The sequence below is a fragment of the Lagenorhynchus albirostris genome, chromosome 13 (genome assembly GCF_949774975.1).
Source record: "Lagenorhynchus albirostris chromosome 13, mLagAlb1.1, whole genome shotgun sequence".
Lineage (NCBI taxonomy): Eukaryota > Metazoa > Chordata > Mammalia > Artiodactyla > Delphinidae > Lagenorhynchus > Lagenorhynchus albirostris.
In genome coordinates, this window is record NC_083107.1 from 19186442 (window position 1) to 19205716 (window position 19275).

General features: G+C 39.3%; 1 protein-coding gene across 1 annotated transcript in view; it reads right to left on the bottom strand.

Moving 5' to 3' along the window:
* CTNNA2 (catenin alpha 2) overlaps nt 1-19275 on the bottom strand; it is a 1202879-nt gene that overhangs the window by 107660 nt on the left and 1075944 nt on the right. The gene's annotated exons all lie outside the window — the stretch shown is intronic.

The following is a 19275-nucleotide window of genomic DNA, read 5'->3' on the forward strand; positions in this document are numbered from 1 at the left end:
AAGAGAAGGGCTGCCAGGGCTAGGAGCAGTAGAGTAAGTAGAGTACATGATTAGCAGAGAGAATCCCTAGGAGCCCTGTGGCCACCTGCCTTTTTGTATCACTTTTTTGTTCACTTCTGCTCTCCAAAACAAGACTGCCTCCCTACTATGCCTTAATGCTCTGGGAGATTCAAATGCACTGCGTATGTGTATAGTTCCTAATGTGAAAGAAACCTTAGTGTGGAACAGGGAGAGCAGCACAGAGCTGGAGATCCGGAGGCTCAACCATTAATCCATTCTGTAAGTCATGTCACATTTGGAGGATTGTTTCCTTATCAGCAAAAGGAGATGGATAGATGGTGATACTAGGGATACTTTCAAAGATGACCTCAATAAATCATTAGTGCAAAGAATCCCATTTTGAAGCTTTTAAGAAAGAACATATTAAGTCTATTACAGTGAGAATATATACTATGAGAAACCATAGATTTAATTCCAAAAGTTATCATGTAGTTTCTTATATTTTATAGTTTACCTTTGATTCTTCAGATAATTTTCACTATGTAACTTAGTTTTCAAAGAGAAAGACAAACATGCCTTTTTATACCCATTCATAGGATACTAAATGCCCAGGGGTATGAGGAGGCTCCTTGGAGGGAGAGCAAGAACGCAGGTTCTCAATTTCAATATTGTCTCCACTCTGCTTTTTTATTAATCTTTGTTATATTTGTATTCTACTGTATTTTATATTCCAAACACCTGAATAAGTATGTGACATAGAATTGGTGCTCAATACATGTTTATTGAATTAAAGAGTAACCTTTTAATAGCTTTTGAAAATTGCATATAGTGATTTGGAATACATAATAAGTTAAAGATACTCTTAAAGATAAAGTTGTTAGTCCTGTAATTTGGCTGGACAAATTTTCACATTACCTTCTAGCAGATGTTTACTAACGTCATGGAGCTAAACAATAGTTCTTACATTCTAGTCCATTGTTTGAGTCCAGAATGCAGTGGCCCCTGTCCATGGTGGCGTGTGAAATCAGGATGGTGTGATGAATTTTTTAGAAAGATATATGCATTTAATTTAAAATTCTGTCTTTTAATCTTAAATTCTTCCCATTTCTGCTGTTGGAAACCTTTCATTTTATGAAATGATGATTTCAAATGATGGTTTTGTTTGCTTTTTATCATCCTTGCTTGGTATGTGACAGAGACTTGAGGTCACACTTTTCCATTGCAGTGAACAACTGCTAAAGAGTTTGGCATATGACTCTATATAAGGACAACAACATGAAAACTTTAAAATGCTCCAGGAATCAGATCTTGGGTAATATTTGCTTGCATCTTTGTAAGATGAAAAGTAAGAAAATACCAGCACTCTCAATGAGATAAAGGCTCTAGACCAAGTATTAAATGGCTGTTGACATAAAAATATTTATAAATAAGAAAAAGAAAGGGAACCATATATTATGTATCTTTTGATAGAACGACAGAACACTACCTATGAAACGTTCTTGCCAAAAGCAACAACAACAACAAAAACAACAAAACATAAAAATGATCAGCCTTAGGATCGATTCTCAATTTACAGAAATCCAAGAGACAAACATGTAAAATAAAACCACATGGATGCCATCATGAAAATCCTGATGGTGATAACTAGTAGAAAAAAGTCAGACCTTTATAGATCCTGAATAGACAAATAAACCATTATATAAATATCCATAAATATTTAAATGAATTTTTATATATATGTACATTGTAAAACAATGAAAGAAATTTAAAATTCACTAAATATTTGATGATATTAAGGGGTTAATGTTTAAAATACCCTAGTAATTTTATTTAAAGTGTCCATAGCTTTTATATATGTTTTTTATGTAATGTTTTAAAATACCCTAGTAATACTTCAGTTAAGTGTCCATAGCCATATATATATATACACACACACACACACACACACACACACACACACACACACACACACACACACACATATATATCGAGATGCTTATGGATGAAATTATATGTTTGGGATTTGCTTCACAGTTATTTAGGGTAGGGGAAATGGGTGGAGGTATAGAAAAAATGACTGGCTATTTGTTCAGAATGGTCGAAGCTGTGTGATACTATATGATGGTTCATTATACAGGCTCTACTTTAAGATATGATTGAAATTTTCCATAATAAAAGTGTTTTTTTTAAATGCAGTAACTACAATCTATTATATCACCAGCTCTGATAAAATACTTTCTTGCACTTGTATGAGTCTCAAGGGAGCCTAATATAAGTCAGGGAGAAGCCTGAGTATGGTTTAGAGGTAAGGCTTGCAGACAGCAGAAGAGTGTCAGCCTAAGCACAGAAGGGAATACTGTAATGGCTTGTATAAGACACAGAGGTGGCTCTCCAGACCACACAGTCTCCTGCACATGCTGGTGGCAGGTCCCCAGGCAGGTCCCTGGGAATGATGGGGCTGAGAAGAACTGGGCTCTTGTGTGAGGGAGATGCCAACCAGTAACTTCCACATTGTGATAAAAAACAAACAACCAAAATTTTTTTTTTGTATCCTTTGAAATGTTTCTTCATCCTTTGTTTAATAAACTCTATTATGGCTCAGATCTAGTGTGGGGACTTCATTGCGCAACAGAATCATAGTAGGGGAATAGTGCTAGTAACACTTAGCAAAAATAAAGAAGTGACAACTCCCAATAGTTCTTCAATTACTTATTCTCTTTAATTTACTGATTTATAAATCTTAAAGCCTGGCAGCCTCCACTCTGAAATGTACTCCTGCTGTTTAAGTCTACTTAAAATCAGAATTTCATTTACCTTGTGTTATATTCTACAACATTCTGAAAATATTTCCAACACAATGCTAAAGATTTCACTATCTCCAAAGGCAGGCTTCTGTATTTTAAACTGGTCATGGACACAATCCAAATTCCTATCTTCCTTGTTTTCCTTTGGCTTGCCTTTGTGTTTCTCACTGGACTCATTGACGTCATGGTGACTCTGAACATGGTTTTATATATTGTGATTTTGAGAACTGTGGCAGCAAACACTAAGTTTCAGTCTTGAGGCAGCTCCTAATCAATAATGCAGCTTGAAATGCCAGTGAATATTTCAACACCAGTACAAGCCTACTGCACACAGTAGGTACTTAATGATTGATTTCAACTAACTGTTCTTTAACTACAGCTCTTATGTTACGATATCAGAAACTCTTTGGTGAAATAAAATGTCCTATGTTTCAAATCACAATATTTTCTCCTTTTAAAAAAAAATTTGGCATGATAGTCTTCCTAAGGGGGGGAGGAGGGGAAGAGAATAGTAGAATAGAATCATGAGCCTTAGAAAAAAATTAATTGGAGTAAAAAAATGAACAATATACCATTAATAGATCAGTGTTATGAGACTGCAAACCAAAAATGAGTGATATGATTATATTTACTAGAATTTTGAAACCTGCTTGAATCAACTAAATAGGTAACATTTACAGGCTGGTGCTGACCTCTGCTTTCTCCACTCTTGAATTGTTTACAACTTATCTCAGGCAACAAGAGTCAATTGTCTTCCTGGGGGCTCAAAAAACAATAAAGTCTATCATTAACTATTAAATGTTGGGCTATTTAGATTGATTTATGATTTCTGAAAGTGACTAGGCCATGAGTAAAGGTGGCATAGCTCCTTGGTGAGCTAATTGCACTAAATTTCCCAAGACTCTCTCAGGAAAGGAAACCCTCCTCCATGACTTCTGAGAGCATAATGGATTTGGGGAAGTAAAAGCTAAAAAGACTGGGCCAAGTCTTCTATCCTTGACTTAGGTGCCTTAAAAACTGGTTATCTTGGGGGAAAGAAGGAAGCTTAGCAGCCTTAGCTACGTTGTATGCTGCTGACTACAAGAGCTTTAAGGGTTCAAAAAAGAAATGATCAGTACTCCTGGCTGGGAATCAAGTAAACACATCATGGAGAGGTAAGATATCCATCTTATAATGCTTTTCTGATTGCCTGATTAGAACAATTTTCTGGATGCTCAAAGACTATGATATTTTTCAGTCTTCTGGAGGCACACTGGGTAAATAGATAAATCAAACAATAATATCATTAGCAGTTTTAGAAAGACAATAAACTACCAGGGAGAGCTGATGCTGATTCTCCTAAGAAAGGAACTTGCTCCTTAAACCAAATCTGTATGATTGGTATCCATTCCTGAACCCTTTAATCATCACCTTAGCTGACCAAAAACAGATAGAGATATTCCAGGGACACTGATGGCAGAGATAAAAGTGACAAAATCAAGAATGTGTGGAGTCCTCATAAAAATACATTGTGATTTTTAAAAATGCAAGATGTTTTCAATCAAACACATGTACCAAAAAACACCACACAGCTCGAAGTTCCTCATGAACAGAACACTGTAGCTATCAAATTTGTCTGTTTTTTGTTCCTTGCTGTTGATCTATTTTATTTTGGTTTTTATTATTTTTTATTTTTTAAAAAAATTTATTGGAGTATAGTTGATTTAAAATGTGTTAGAAAAGAATAAAATACCTAGGAATAAACCTACCTAAGGAGAAAAAAGACCTGTATGCAGAAAACTATAAGACACTGATGAAAGAAATTAAAGATGATACAAATGGATGGAAAGATATACCGTGTTCTTGGATTGGAAAAAACAACATTGTGAAAATGACTATATGACCCAAAGCAATCTACAGATTGAATGCAATCCCTATCAAACTATCAATGGCATTTTTCACAGAACTAGAACAAAAAATTTCACAATTTGTATGGAAACATAAAAGACCCCAAATAGCCAAAACAATCTTGAAAAAGAAAAACAGAGTTGGAGGAATCAGGCTCCTGAACTTCAGAATATACTACAAAGCTACAGTAATCAAGAAAGTATTGTACTGGCACAAAAACAGAAACACAGATCAATGGAACAGGATAGAAAGCCCAGAGATAAACCCACGCACATATGGTCACCTTATCTTTGATAAAGGAAGAAAGAGTATACAAGGGAGAAAAGACAGTCTCTTCAATAGGTGGTGCTGGGAAAATTGTACAGCTACATGTAAAAGAATGAAATTAGAACACTTCCTAACACCATATACAAAAATAAACTCAAAATGGATTAAAGACCTAAATATAAGGCCAGACATTATAAAACTCTTAGAGGAAAACATAGGAAGAACACTCTATGACATAAATCACAGCAAGATCCTTTTTGACTCACTTCCTAGAGAAATGGAAATAAAAAGAAAAATAAACAAATGGGACCTATGAAACTTAAAAGCTTTTGCACAGCAGAGGAAACCATAAAAAAGACAAAAAGACAACACGCAGAATGGAAGAAAATATTTGCAAATAAAACAACTGAGAAAGGATTGATTTCAAAAATATATAAGCAGCTCATGCAGCTCAATATCAAGAAAACAAACAACCCAATCCAAAAATGGGCACAAGACCTAAATAGACATTTCTCTAGAGAAGATATACAGATTGCCAACAAAAACATGAAAAGATGCTCAACATCACTAATCATTAGAGAAATGCCAATCAAAACTACAATGAGGTATCACCTCACACCACTCAGAATGTCCATCATCAAAAAATCTACAAACAATTAATGCTGGAGAGGGTGTGGAGGAAAGGGAACCCTCTTGCACTGTTGGTGGGAATGTAAATTGATACAGCCACTATGGAGAACAGTATGAAGTTTCCTTAAAAAACTAGAACTACCATATAACCCAGCAATCCTACTACTGGGCATATACCCTGAGAAAACCTTAATACAAAAAGAGTCATGTACCATAATGTTCATTGCAGCACTATTTACAATAGCCTGGACATGGAAGCAACCTAAGTGTCCATTGACAGTTGAATGGATAAAGATGTGGCATGTATATACAATGGGATATTACTCAGCCATAAAAAGAAACGAAATTGAATTATTTGTAGTGAGGTGGATGCACCTAGAGTCTGTCATACAGAATGAAGTAAGTCAGAAAGAGAAAAACAAATACTGTATGCTAACACATGTATATGGAATCTAAAAAAAAAAAAAATGGTTCTGATGAACCTAGGGCCATGACAGGAATAAACACACAGATGTAGAGAATGGACTTGAGGACATGGGGAGGGGGAAGGGTAAGCTGGGACAAAGTGAGAGAGTGGCATTGACATATATACACTACCAAATGTAAAATAGATAGCTAGTGGGAAGCAGCCACATAGCACAGGGAGATCAGCTTCGTGCTTTGCAACCACCTAGAGGGGTGGGATAAGGAGGGTGGGAGGGAGATGCAAGAGGGAGGGGATATGGGGATATACGTATGCATATAGCTGATTCACTTTTTTATACAGCAGAAACTAACAGAACATTGTAAAGCAATTATACTCCAATAAAGGTGTTAAAAAAAAAAAACGCAATGAGATATCATCTCAAAAAATAAAAAATGTTGTGTTACTTTCTGCTGTATAGCAAAGTGAATCAGCCATACATATACATATATCCACTCTTTTAAAATTCTTTTCCCATATAGGTCATTACGGAGTATTGAGAAGGGTTCCCTTTGCTACACAGTAGGTCCTTGTTGGTTATCTATTTTATATATAGCAGTGTATATATGTTAATCCCAAACTCCTAATTTATCTCCCACCTCCAGCTTTCCCCTTGGTAACCGTAAGTTTGTTTTCTATGTCTGTGAGTCTGTTTCTGTTTTGTAAGTAAGTTCATTTGTATCATTTTTTAGATTCCACATATAATTGATATTTTATGATATCTGTCTTTAAGAAAAATTTGGTTTTGTGTGGACATCACAGACAGAAAGTAGCTCTGTCTCAGTAATGCCATAGTCTTGTTTGAACACTTACAAGAAAAGCCAAAAATACCTGGAAGGCTGCTCCTTAATTAGACATTAAAAATCTCAGCTATAGTATTTAGGCATTTAACTCCAAAGTGATATGGGGTACATCAGAAAGACAAGAATGTTTTCTTCTTTTCTGGTCCTGGAAATCAAATTACATTCTTAAATATTTGCAGTTCTGTTCAGTTCCAGACACCAGCACATATTCAGTGCATTTAACCCCCACTTTATCATTTCACTAATTTTTACAGCTTCAGGTATCATATGGCTGTTTTAAGAAGAGCACACTATTGAAATAAAGCAGAATAGCAATTCAGAGATTTATAAAGCACTTGCTTCTCATGTTAATATTTCATTATCATCATAAATTTGAGGATAAAATGAACTTATTTACTATTAAAAGGGAATTTATGGAATTTTCAATCACCAAGGTCATATGAAACCATAAGGACAAGAGACGATGCCGTGAATTCCAGGCAAATGTTATTCTCTATGATGATCATAGCAATGAAGAGAGCTATGGTCTCAATCTGAAGATTTATTCAGTTACCTGCACTGATACAATTAGGACACAAAATGATGTTAACATATACATGCCTATCTGATACAGAATTTCAAGGTTTCTACAAAACATACCTCCTATATTACAGATGGAGAATTCTTTAATTCAGTAAGAGACAAAGCAATACACTTCCCTGAACTCTGAGAGGCAAGACAGAAGCAGCCGATGTTATGCCAAAGGAATTCAACCTTAAGAAGACAAAGAACTTCCACAGAGATGGACATAGGAATAGATTTAGTGACCACCTTCACAGCTTGATTGGAGCAGAGCCCGAAAGGTCTGGCTGTCCCCAAAAATGTTTGCAACAGTGTCTCTCTTTCACTCTGAGATATTATGAAATGCTTTTAAAATGTAGCTACTTATGGTGATAATAAAATGAGCTAATGTTTGTTAAAAAAAAATAAATGTAGCTGCCTCAGACCGAGATGAGTTTATCAACCTGATTACCATTAACTGAGGCTCTGAAGGACTGAAGAGGCTTAGACAACAGGGATAGTTTGATCAGGGAAGGATGGCTTAATAGAGGTTGGCAGCTGGGGCAGCATGAAGATGCAGAAGGAGAGGAAAAAATGAGAAACGCTTTTTCTTGCTTTTGTTTTAAAGGACCTCACTGAAGCATCTGACATTCTTGATTATTCTATATGTTTTAATGTTTAAAAATCATATGATGATCAAGAGGCTGGGCTCTGGAGGCAAGCAGTCTGGGGTTTACATCTTGCCAGCCAAGAAAGGTGCTTTGCCTCTGTGAGCCTCAATTTTTTCAACGATAACACAAACTGGTACTCACAGATATAGAGAACAAACTAGTGGTTACCAGTGGGGAGAAGGAAGAGGAAGCAGAGCAAGACAGGGGTGGGGGAGTAAGAGGTACAGATTATTAGGTATAAAATAAGCTACAAGGATATATTGTATAACACAGGAAATATAGCCAGTATTTTATAATAACTATAAATGAAGTATAACTTTTGAAAATTGTGAATCACTATATTGTACACCTGTAACTTATATAATACTGTATAGTAACTATATTTCAATTAAAAATTCTTCTGTTTTGTAAATAAGTTTATTTGTATCATTTTTTTAGAGTCTGCGTATAAGCAGTAGCATATGATATTTGTCTTTCTCTGTCTGACTTACTTCACTTAGTATGAGAAACAGACTCATGGACTTAGAGAATGAGTTTATGGTTACCGGGGGAATGGTGTGGAGGGATAGATTGGGAGTTTGGGATTAACATGGACACACTGCTATATTTAAAATAGATAACCAACAATGACCTACTATAAAAAAAATGCTGATAGAAACAAACAAACATACTGGTGATAAGGTTGAAATGAAAATGGTTACAGTTATTAACCCAGTACCCAGCAAGGATTTGAGAGATATTATTTTCATACTGTGCATTTTATTTAAAGGTCACTATCAAATAAATACTTTAATAATATCAATCACTGATGCATTCAGCCATTCAAATATTGAGTACCTTAGATGTACCATATAGTGAAGATACAGAGGAGATCAAGTTAAGCATGATTTATATTCCTTAGAGAAGCTTATATTTGAATCAGACAAGTAAATGCATTTTTATAGTTCACATCATGAAGATTACTACAAAGGAAATAAAATGGAGGCAGTGACAGAGAATAAAGGGAGGTCAATTTTATGTGTGATTATTGCATCCTTCAGTTACAATTTTTATAAAGTTACAATCTCAGTATGTACCCTTTCGTTACTGCTTAATCTCTTATATCGCAAATATTTCCAGTGCCTGTATACTTGTAGTCAATTTTTATAACAGAATAAAATCACCAAATGTTTTCGCTTTATTATTTGGCAAGTCAATTCCCTGTTGCCAGACATTTAAAGGACTCTCCAGTGTTTGCTGTTACTAAAAACAGAGTAACATACATCTTTAGGCATCCAGTTTTGCTTCTGTCAGAAGTGGACTTTCTGGGTTAGGGATAATGTTACGGTGCTTGTTTATATATGGCCATGTGCTTGCTGAAAGGTCCCCAGCAAGGCATGATTTATTACCTCTCCAGTGTCACCAGCATTAGCTCTACACTCCTGGACACTGTTTCTCCTTGCCTTCTCGGACACCTCCTCATCTGAATGCCTGTCCAGCCTTCATTCTACAAACCACAAGTATAAGTCGGTATTGCTTAAAAAGTCACTTCATTTTCCCAGCTAGACTGTGAATCCTTGCAGGACAGAGGCCTTCACTACACCTAGTACATAGCTGGGATCACGGGTACTCAATTCTAATTTTTTGAATTTATTAAATCCCACAAATTGCCTTTATGCAATATAAAGTAGAACACCATTCAACTTGTCATAAACTAGTCATACAAGCTAGGAGGGCCCCAAGTTCTACAATCTGGAGTTGCAAGCAAGTATATGTCCTCCATGCCATCCTTTCCACAGTTTATCATCAAATCAGCTTTCAGAAGCTAAGACCAAAGGAAACCTATACAACATCTTGCCACATGGTGCTGGGGAACAGTTTCTTCTTAATCCCACCAGTCTTTGTACCCTTGCTGGTACTTACACACCTGTGAGGACACAAATCTGCATTCCTAGGGCTCCTCAGGGATGCTGAGCAGCCTGTGTTCTCAGGTACACACACACCACTAGCCAATAACTGTTCGCATGCCTCTGCCCAAATTAAAGTGATCAGTCTGCCCTGGTGACTCTGATGAAGGTAATCGCCAGTTCACATTCATGAACAAACTGATGTGCCTGCTTTGTAACTGAATCACTCAGCATAAATCTATACCCTTCATATATAAAAACCTCAGTGGCTTAAAATAATGCAATAAAGCATCACCTAACACCTTCTTGATGCCTGTTCATCAATAATGTGGTTGTGTGAAAAGGATAGGAGGGACTTAGCATGTGTTATCTAAAATCATGCAATGAATGTAATACCCTTTTCATTACTATAGACCTTCTGGGATTTTGTTTCCTCCAACCATTCACTGAGAAATTAAGTTATTACTCTCCACTACTATTTGGTCTCTCAGAGTCTCATGTAAGTAAATAAAATCTTAACGTATTTCCATATAAAACATGTTGACCTTCATATATGTGAGATGAATCCCCCACTGCCTATGAATGGAGCCAGAGCTTCAGGTTCTGGCTCTATCAGTGAAGAAGGGATGCACTGAAACACCCAGGGAAGGTTTGAAGAAGATCCAGATAATAAATGAGTACAGCCACTCTCTGTAGCCTGGTCTTAGACATTTCAAGATGACAAGTGGAGGGGTGGAGTCAAGGCCATAACCACAGTGAGGAGGAAGGACTCTAAGTATCCTAACCAATACTGAACCTGTGACTTCAGCCCTCTTTGCACAGAATTCCAACTTGATGCGGGAAATAGAAATCCCTACGTCCTCCACTTTATACTCCAGGGTTTGTTTTCTTTGGGGAGAGGTGCCTGCACCAATTAAATGCTTAGCAATCAGCCAAGGTTCAGTTCAAGGTCCACAAGTCCATGAAGAAGTCCCATTCATACTGGCCAATAAAAATAGATCTCTCTTCTAAACCTTTTCAAGCTTACTACCTGCCTTACTGGTGGCTACTTTCCGCAAACTGTTGTTTAATTCATTACTTGTGGTATGTGCAGATGGATGGATGGGTACATACAGAATTAAATATGCAGATACACATAGATATTGTACATCTTCAATTCAATTCCAACCTCCTTGAGAATAATGGTTGTGTTTTATTCATCCTCGTGGCCCCTCTGGTTCCCTGTACAAGATTTCACACACAACAGGTATGAATGTGGTTCCAGGGCAGCCTCCCTATCCTGGATGTTTCCTTATCTCCTGCCCCCGCCTGCACTTACCTCTATTGAGTCCTATACCCTCTTATCACTGTTAACCCAACAAAGGATGCTAATTGATCACAGTATTCACTAAAGTAGTATTTTCTCCTCCTAGGAAAATATTCTCTAATCTATCCCTCCTAACATAACACCTTAACCCAATTAAGATATTCCCAAGTCTTGAAGAACTTGAAAGAAAAATGTACAGTGTAGAAACTTCAGGCTCCCCAGGTAAGCTGTTGGGGAAATATTTAAGGGTAGGGAGTTTTCTGTAAGCTCTGTCATCTTTATCTAAAATTTCTTCTGTCTTTTCTTCCTCTGACCACCTGTTTTTGTAAATAAAGTGTTACTGTAACACATCTCTGCCTATTCACTTATATATTGTCTATGACTGCTTTTGAACTACGAGGGGAGAGTTGAGTATTTATGATAGAGACCACAGGACCCACAAGCCAAGAATATTTACTATATAGCCCTTTACGAAAAAAAGATTGCAAAGCCCTAGTTTAAGTGAAAACCTGGGCAGAAAAAAACGGTCAGTTTTATTAGACCTGTCAAATATGCCAAAGCAACTTCATAGCAGGAAATGGGAAGGCTATCATACTGTGGTATTTACGGCACAAGTGCCATCAACAAAATTAAGTAGGTCAGGAAGGGGCACATATCCGTAGACTAGAAAACCACGTGCCCCTCCCAGGTCTATTTAACAGTGTTAAGTTCTGAGACAAAAATAATAATAAAATAAAAGTAAAAGGAGGACAGGAAGGTGGAAAGAGAGGGGAACAGACACCCAGAATGACTTCTAGGATGTTCTACACTACCCATGCTAAGTTTGCTGGTGAACAGAGTCAAAAGAAGCAAATATGAGTCTGTGATGCCATGTGTCTTACGTCCCAGTATAGCCCATCAATCACCCCTTCCTGAAGCTAGAGGATCACTCTCCACTCTCTGGGCTTCTTTGAACTAACCCAGATGATCAGTTTTGCAGTCTCTCATCTACACTTATATTCTCCTTGAACTTCCACTTCATCTTTCACTACTTCTCCACCTAACCCCTTGAGAGTCTTCACCCTGGGCTTCACCAGTGTGCACAGGTAGCCCAGTCAGAAACCCAGGGTATATCTAACGGAAGGTACTGGTCCTCCCGGGGGCCCCTTGGCAGAAACCTGTGCTTGGTCACTGCAATGGGCCGTTGTCTGGAGGAGAAACCCCAGAAACCGGTTTCACAACTTCAGAGGGCTCCCAGGTAGACTAGAGTAATATGTATGGGGGTGGGGGAGATGACCTGACTCTGACCCTAGGCTACACAAGGAAAAAGACTGAAGAAATGACCTTCAAACCAGCCCCATAGCCTTATCACCTCCTTCCCAGCCCTCAAGCATCTATAAAAATTCTTCCTCCTCCCATTTCCATTGCTTCCCGGAATCTTTCTAGGCTCAGTCCCTCAAATCTGGTTGCCCCATTTTACCTGTCCTCCATTACCAGCTCTTCCTTTCTTCAGTTCAGATCTGTTCTTGCATGCTTCCCTACGTTCTCTCGTGAAGCTTCAATTCTCCCCCTAGTGTCCAAGTCCCAGCTTGTTTGGGTGCAGATCAGAGCTCCCCTTTTCCAAGGCTTTCCCCACCCATTTCTTGCCCAAACCAGGTGGCAATCCAGGTCCCTCAGTCATCACAGAGGAGAAGACCGAGACCTCGTGCTCATTCAACAATGTAGACAAAGCCATCCTTGTGTAGCAGCATGCTCTGATAGTCTCCAAACCCCTCTTCCCCTTCCATGTGTTTACACACATCCTTGTTCTACTTTCTTTACCTGCCTTCATACTCTGGTTCCTGATACCTGCTTCAAGTTCTCCTTTGTATAACAATACCTATGAAAACTTTTTCCTGGCTATCCAACATCATTAACCCAGTGGATACACTGTCCTTCAAAAGTGAAAGCATCATAACTGCAGCTATGAGAGCATTTTTGTACCTCTGTCCTGTGTGACACACACACAGCCAAAGCCTCTTGATTTCATTGATAACCAAAGCTTTTACAAGTCTCCCCCAAGGTGGACAGTCCCTTGTTGAGTGCCCTGCATCCCCTTCCTTCTATGGGCCACAAGCCCCACCAATACTTGCAAACATACCAGTGTTTTGCTCAGCTTTGAAATCAAACACATTTCTATGATGCCCAGAGAATAGGGCAGAGCTGTGCCAGAGGGTAAGCAGCAGAGTTATTTCATGTGATCTGGGAACCATCTCTGAAAGGGCCCTGCCACATGGAGTCCCGTGTCTTCTAAGGTGACCTTCAAGAAGCCACCTCCACCTTGTTGGGCAACAGAAGCTGCCATCACAGTCCAGCACCATGGCCAGGCTTAGACCCCAGATGCATCCTGGTTTCATCTGCACACCCTCAGGAGACCATAGCCACATCTAGATGGAAGGAGCAGCTGTGCTTGCAAAAGCACGGGTCAGCTCCCAGCCAAGGTCATGCTCATAACCAATGCTCGAAGGAATAGATTGAGTCCCACAATGCCCTTCACGTGTGCCTCAGCTTAGCAACTTTCTACAAGAGAACTGTTTTTGCTGTCATCCTCAGTGGGTCACATTTTTCCCTAGCTGAATCAGTCATCTGGGTGAATGGCCAGTCAGCCTGACCTTTAATCTGCTATGTAATAAAGACGGCCTTCTGACGAATAGTCCAGAGAAAAACAAGTCATGAGGAAATTCTATGCATCTTGTTTCTGTTTAGCTGTGTGCCTTCCAGGATAGCTGTTTACCTAACTGTGGCCTTTTGCCTCTAATAGGCTCCACATTTTTTTTCCCCATGGGATCCAGGTTTAGCAAACATACTCATTGTGGAAACACCAATAATATTGTGTGTGTACACATAGAGAAAAGGAGAGAGCTATGAAGATATTTGGGTCTTTTCATCTATGAAAATGCTCTTAGTTAAGTAAGTGATAGTTATGATTATTGTTTTAACATTCCCTGAAGCCTAGGGAAATTTCTAACTTTTGAAGAGCTTAATACCTATATCTCACAGTAGAATATATTATACATACGGTTATATAGGTATACATTTTTTCATTGGCAATATTTAGTGATGAAATATGAGTAACAATCTATGCCCATGGGCCAAATGTAGCCAATGGCTTGTTTTTATATGGTCTTCGAGTTAAGAATGGTTAATGTGAGACATTATCTGTTCCACAGAGTCTAAAATATTACTGCTCTTAATAAAAGCTTGCTAACCCCTCGAATATGGTAATATTCTGGTGTTTGTCAGGTTGTAGGCCAGGACATGAATGGTGTCAAGTACCCCAGTCCTGAAACTCTTTGCTTCTGTTCAGTGAGGCCCTCTGTACTCCCATCATTTCCCAAGTACTTCTCCAGTGATGTTCTTCAAAGGCAAGGACCTTTTGATTCCTCATCCTTTCATGTATTTATATTTACCTAAATTCTGTTACATCATTCATCGTTTCACCAGATGTAACTTTTCCAAAAACCCAGTCTATCCTCAGGGACTAAAGAGCTACTAAATTTGAGAATGTTCCAAAGAATGCGTCCAAGACTTTTAATGGAATTCACAAAGAATCAGTGCAAAAAACATGTTGGAGGCAGTATGTCTAGAATATGGGCAAAACTCCCAAAGGGTCTACTTGGAAGAAAACAGCACTCTTTGGGTGAATATACTTCTTGTGGGAGTTGTACCTTGTATGTACCAGGACACATTAGATCCAGAACAAGACCTGAAGGGTGAGGTGCCGCCCATGGTTCCAGAGTGAGAGATGACGAGGTGAAGTCTTTCTCCTCAAACCATTGTCCACAGGCTAGTACACTTGTTTTGCCTTCTTTAAAGACAATATACATATATATATAGTCTCCCCATATCATCACCTTTTGCAAATCTATAGAAGTAAACAGTTTGAGAGGGTTTTTTTTAACACTTTTTAATTAGAGAGGCCAAATTACTATCATTATTCATTAATATTCTGGGTACAAGTGAGACCCTGTGATTTGACACCAAAAGCACGTGTTCCTGGCCACTCAGGGTGCTGAAATCAAGTGGGTCATATTTTTCGCAGATTCTTTCCCCTAAATGCAGACATGTGCACACACAATGACCATCTTCTGTTACCCTCCCCCTGCAAAGTTATAAGGGTGACAGAAGGAGGATAAAATTCATGTAGTTCTTTATATCCAGGATTCTTAGAGAAGTTTACATTCAAGGGAATCCTAGGTACCTGAATAGTGCCTAAGACACTTTCAACGTTTCTAATTTCATTCAATTCTCACAATGCTTAGAATAATACAAGAAGAGTTGAATGTGTGAGTATTAATTGTGCAGTTTCTTAAGAAGATTTACATGCATTTTCTCATTATATCCTTGCAAAACCCTATGAGGTAGGTACTATTATTGTTCCCATTCTATAGGTGAGTAAATGAGGCCCAAGGAGGTTCAGTAGTTACCTCATGGTCACACGACAGAAAGCAGGAAAGTCAGGTTTGAACTCCTGCAGACTAACTCCAGGGCATATTCAACAAAACCCGACATGACGCTTATTTATTGATCACCACAGACCTTAAAAATGGGTAACCATTTTTTTCCATTTTACAGATGATGAAAACTGAAGTTAAGAAGCTAAGAGAGAGAATACGTAGCTTGCCTAAGTCATACAGCCAATGATAGCAGAGCCAGTATTTGAACCTGGCGTCTGTTTCCAGGCCCTACACAGAGACACACACAAACTCTGTATATATAAAATATATACCACAATTGCACCCTCTGTAATCCTACCAGTGGAAAAGGCCATTATTATAATTACAGATAATTGAGAGTCAATGAGGCAGCCTTCCAAATTTAAGTTAAAATCACTTTAAGAGGGATGTAGGAAAAGCTGACGTGATAAGCTTGCTGAATGCTCCTCCAGCATAGAACTCTGGCAGAAGATGTGCTTTACAAGCAACAGGCTACAATAGAAGAGAAAACACAATTCGATACTGAGGGTAGACAGCAGATTGGAGAAAGGAGATTGGAAACTCAGCCTTGGTTGACTTTAGTGTTTTGCCTGAGGCCAGTCCTACTCCTGAGGTTTACCCAGACACAAGAGCAGTTAGAGTCAGAGTCCCTGAACTTGACAATGGTATCAAGTTATTTCCCTTTTACAGACATGAGAAAGGGGGTCAGCAACACAGGATGAAGGCGTTGGCCTGAATACAGCATATCAGAGTGGAAAAGGCATTCACCAATCTAGTCCCCCCAAAAAGCCTTCAGGGACCTGCCTAACCAGACTCTTGCTCCCAGGCAAGGGGTCTCCTGTGGGCACACTGAACCCATCTAACCAGGCCAGGCAGGACAGGGTTCCTGAATGGGGGTTCCAAAGTATAACTCAGGAAGGTGAGAAGCAAGTCTCCGGATTTGTTCCTATCTCTTGCTTCTCTAGGTGAAGAGAACGAAGATGGCAAAAGTCACTCTAAGAAATCCAGCTGTACATTTCTGCCCCAGCCCAACCTGGGGCCAGAAGAGGAGAGTCAGTGAGAGGACACTGCCTGGCTTTGGCTTCATTCACTTGCTTAACACATTCAATTAATCACCACAGCAGGCTTTGCAAAGTCAAGCAGAAGAAAAGAAAGAGACATCATCTCTGCCTTCAAGCAACCCTCAATCTCATTGGATGAGCCAGCCAATAACGGAGCAAATACAGTGAAATATAAATCGTGCTGCAGTAAGAACCTCTGCCAGCTGGAGTGGAAGCACAAAGTCGGGGGACATTATTTTTGGGTGGGAGGGTTTGTAGACCTAGGGGTTATTCAGGAAATGCTTCAACCATGCAAGTCCACAGGGAACTCTACTTAATATTCTGTAGAGTTTACCCTTGTATGGGTAAAGAATCTGAAAAAGAATGAATATATGTATATGTATAACTGAATCACTTTGCTGTACACCTGAAACTTACACAACATTGTAAATCAACTATACTCCAATAAAATTATAAAAAAAGAAATTGGAATATATTTCAGATTGATCAAAAATAGGAAAACAAACAAACAATATAAGTCCAAAGTCTTACATAAGGTAGACCCTAAGGTGGGAGAGAAGGAAAGGGCAAGGGCAGAGGGAGGGCATTCCAGCAAGAAGGAACAATGTGAGCCTGGTCCAAGGAGCCTGGGGTATTTGGTGATTGGCAAGCGGTTCATTAAGACTGTGTAAGGAGAGGGTCAGCAGGTAATAACAGCTAGATATGGAAGTCAGAGCCAGAGGTGGAATAACTTTGACTTTCCCTTCTAGGCAATGGAGGGAGCTTTAGGCAGGTGACTGATGACTGGACAGATGTTTTAGGAAGAGCATTTGGGCACCTGTTTGGAAGATGAACTGGAGGAGAATGAGACAAAGCGGGGGTCTGCCTATAGAATTGGATACTTATGGAAAGGAAAACGTGCACCTATTTATACAAGATAAGGGAGAACAAGGTGCATGGAGGTCAGTGTGTAAGATACAATTTTGTGACCCCTATTTTACAGATGAGGACACGAGACTCAGAGAAGTTAAGTTCATCTCCCATAATCACCCAGTTTGTCAGATTGAGAGCCAGAAATAATCTGTTGTCTGTTTCCCTGCAGGTCCATCTATTCCTGAAGGTCTGCAATCCCCATGAACAGGTACCCTTTTGCTAAGACAATACAGACAGGGATCGGCAACTCCTGACCTGAGGGTCAAGGTCAAAAGGCCCTATTCTACGCTTTTGCTCACCCTACTTCATCTCTCTCTGTACCTTGCCGAAGGTCAAGTTCAATGATCCAGGAAGCCTTCTCTGACCAACATCACATAGGCTAATATGATCTTCCCTCTCTTCTGAAATCTTAATATATTAGTTTTAAAAATTAGTCTCAGGCTTCCCTGGTGACGCAGTGGTTAAGAATCCACCTGCCAATGCAGGGGACACAGGTTCGAGCACTGGTCTGGGAAGATCCCATGTGCTGTGGAGCAACTAAGCCCATGTGCCGCAACTACTGGGCCTGCGCTCTAGAGCCCGTGAGCCACAAGTACCGAAGCCCGCGTGCCTAGAACTTATGTCCTGCAACAAGAGAAGATGCCGCAATGAGAAGCCCGCGCACTGCAACAAAGAGTAGCCCCCGCTCTCCGTAACTAGAGAAAAGCCCGAGCGCAGCAATGAAGACCCAATGCAGCCAAAAATAAAATAAATAATAAAATAAATAAATTTAAAAAAAGAATTAGTCTCAAGTTTGATTATACTAAAACTGCTCTCTGTGAAGAGCTTGCCTCCCCAATTATATCCTCTGATTCTCAAAGGCAGGGACAAGCCCCTTCCTCCCCTGTACTGACCTCAGTAGGAAATACGATGCTGACAACCCAATAGGTAACGAGCCTTCCTGCCTGCAAGCATCTGGCTACCAGGCCTTGTGCCACTCACACCCTCACAACAGAGGAGGGGAATTCACCTTGGAGTCCAGCCCCTTCACATAATCAGAACTGCAGTATAAAAAGCCCTGCTGTTTCGTGAACACTGTCCCTGAAGTTTAAGTTCAGCAGTAGGAATTGACATCCCCTATCTTCCTCTCTCCATCTCCTACCTGGTAACTTGCTCTTCACGCAGGCCTGCCATTATCATCAAATCACTAACATTTTCCTCCTTTTGCTTCTCTTTCCCACGCTCCAGTCACTCACACTGTGTTTCTCCTCTCAATTTACAGGTCTGATTTATATATCTTTTTTGACTCTCTGAAAAGTTGCTTTTCTCTGCTCACTGCAACCAACCTAATATTTACTCAGCCTTTGTCATGTTTACACCTCAGCTTTCATTTCTGCTCTCCCATTCAGCCTGCTTGAGATGTTCAAGGTTGCTCTAAATGCTTTTTTCACTGGAAAGTTCTTCCTGCTCCAGAGTAGGTATGTTATTGCAAAGATTCTCAACACTCCCTTCTTAGACGATCTCATTCACTGCTGTGATCTTAACTATTTTCACCTTTGAGTTGAAAATACCCGAATCATCCACTATCCCAATCTCTGTTACGTTCTTGATG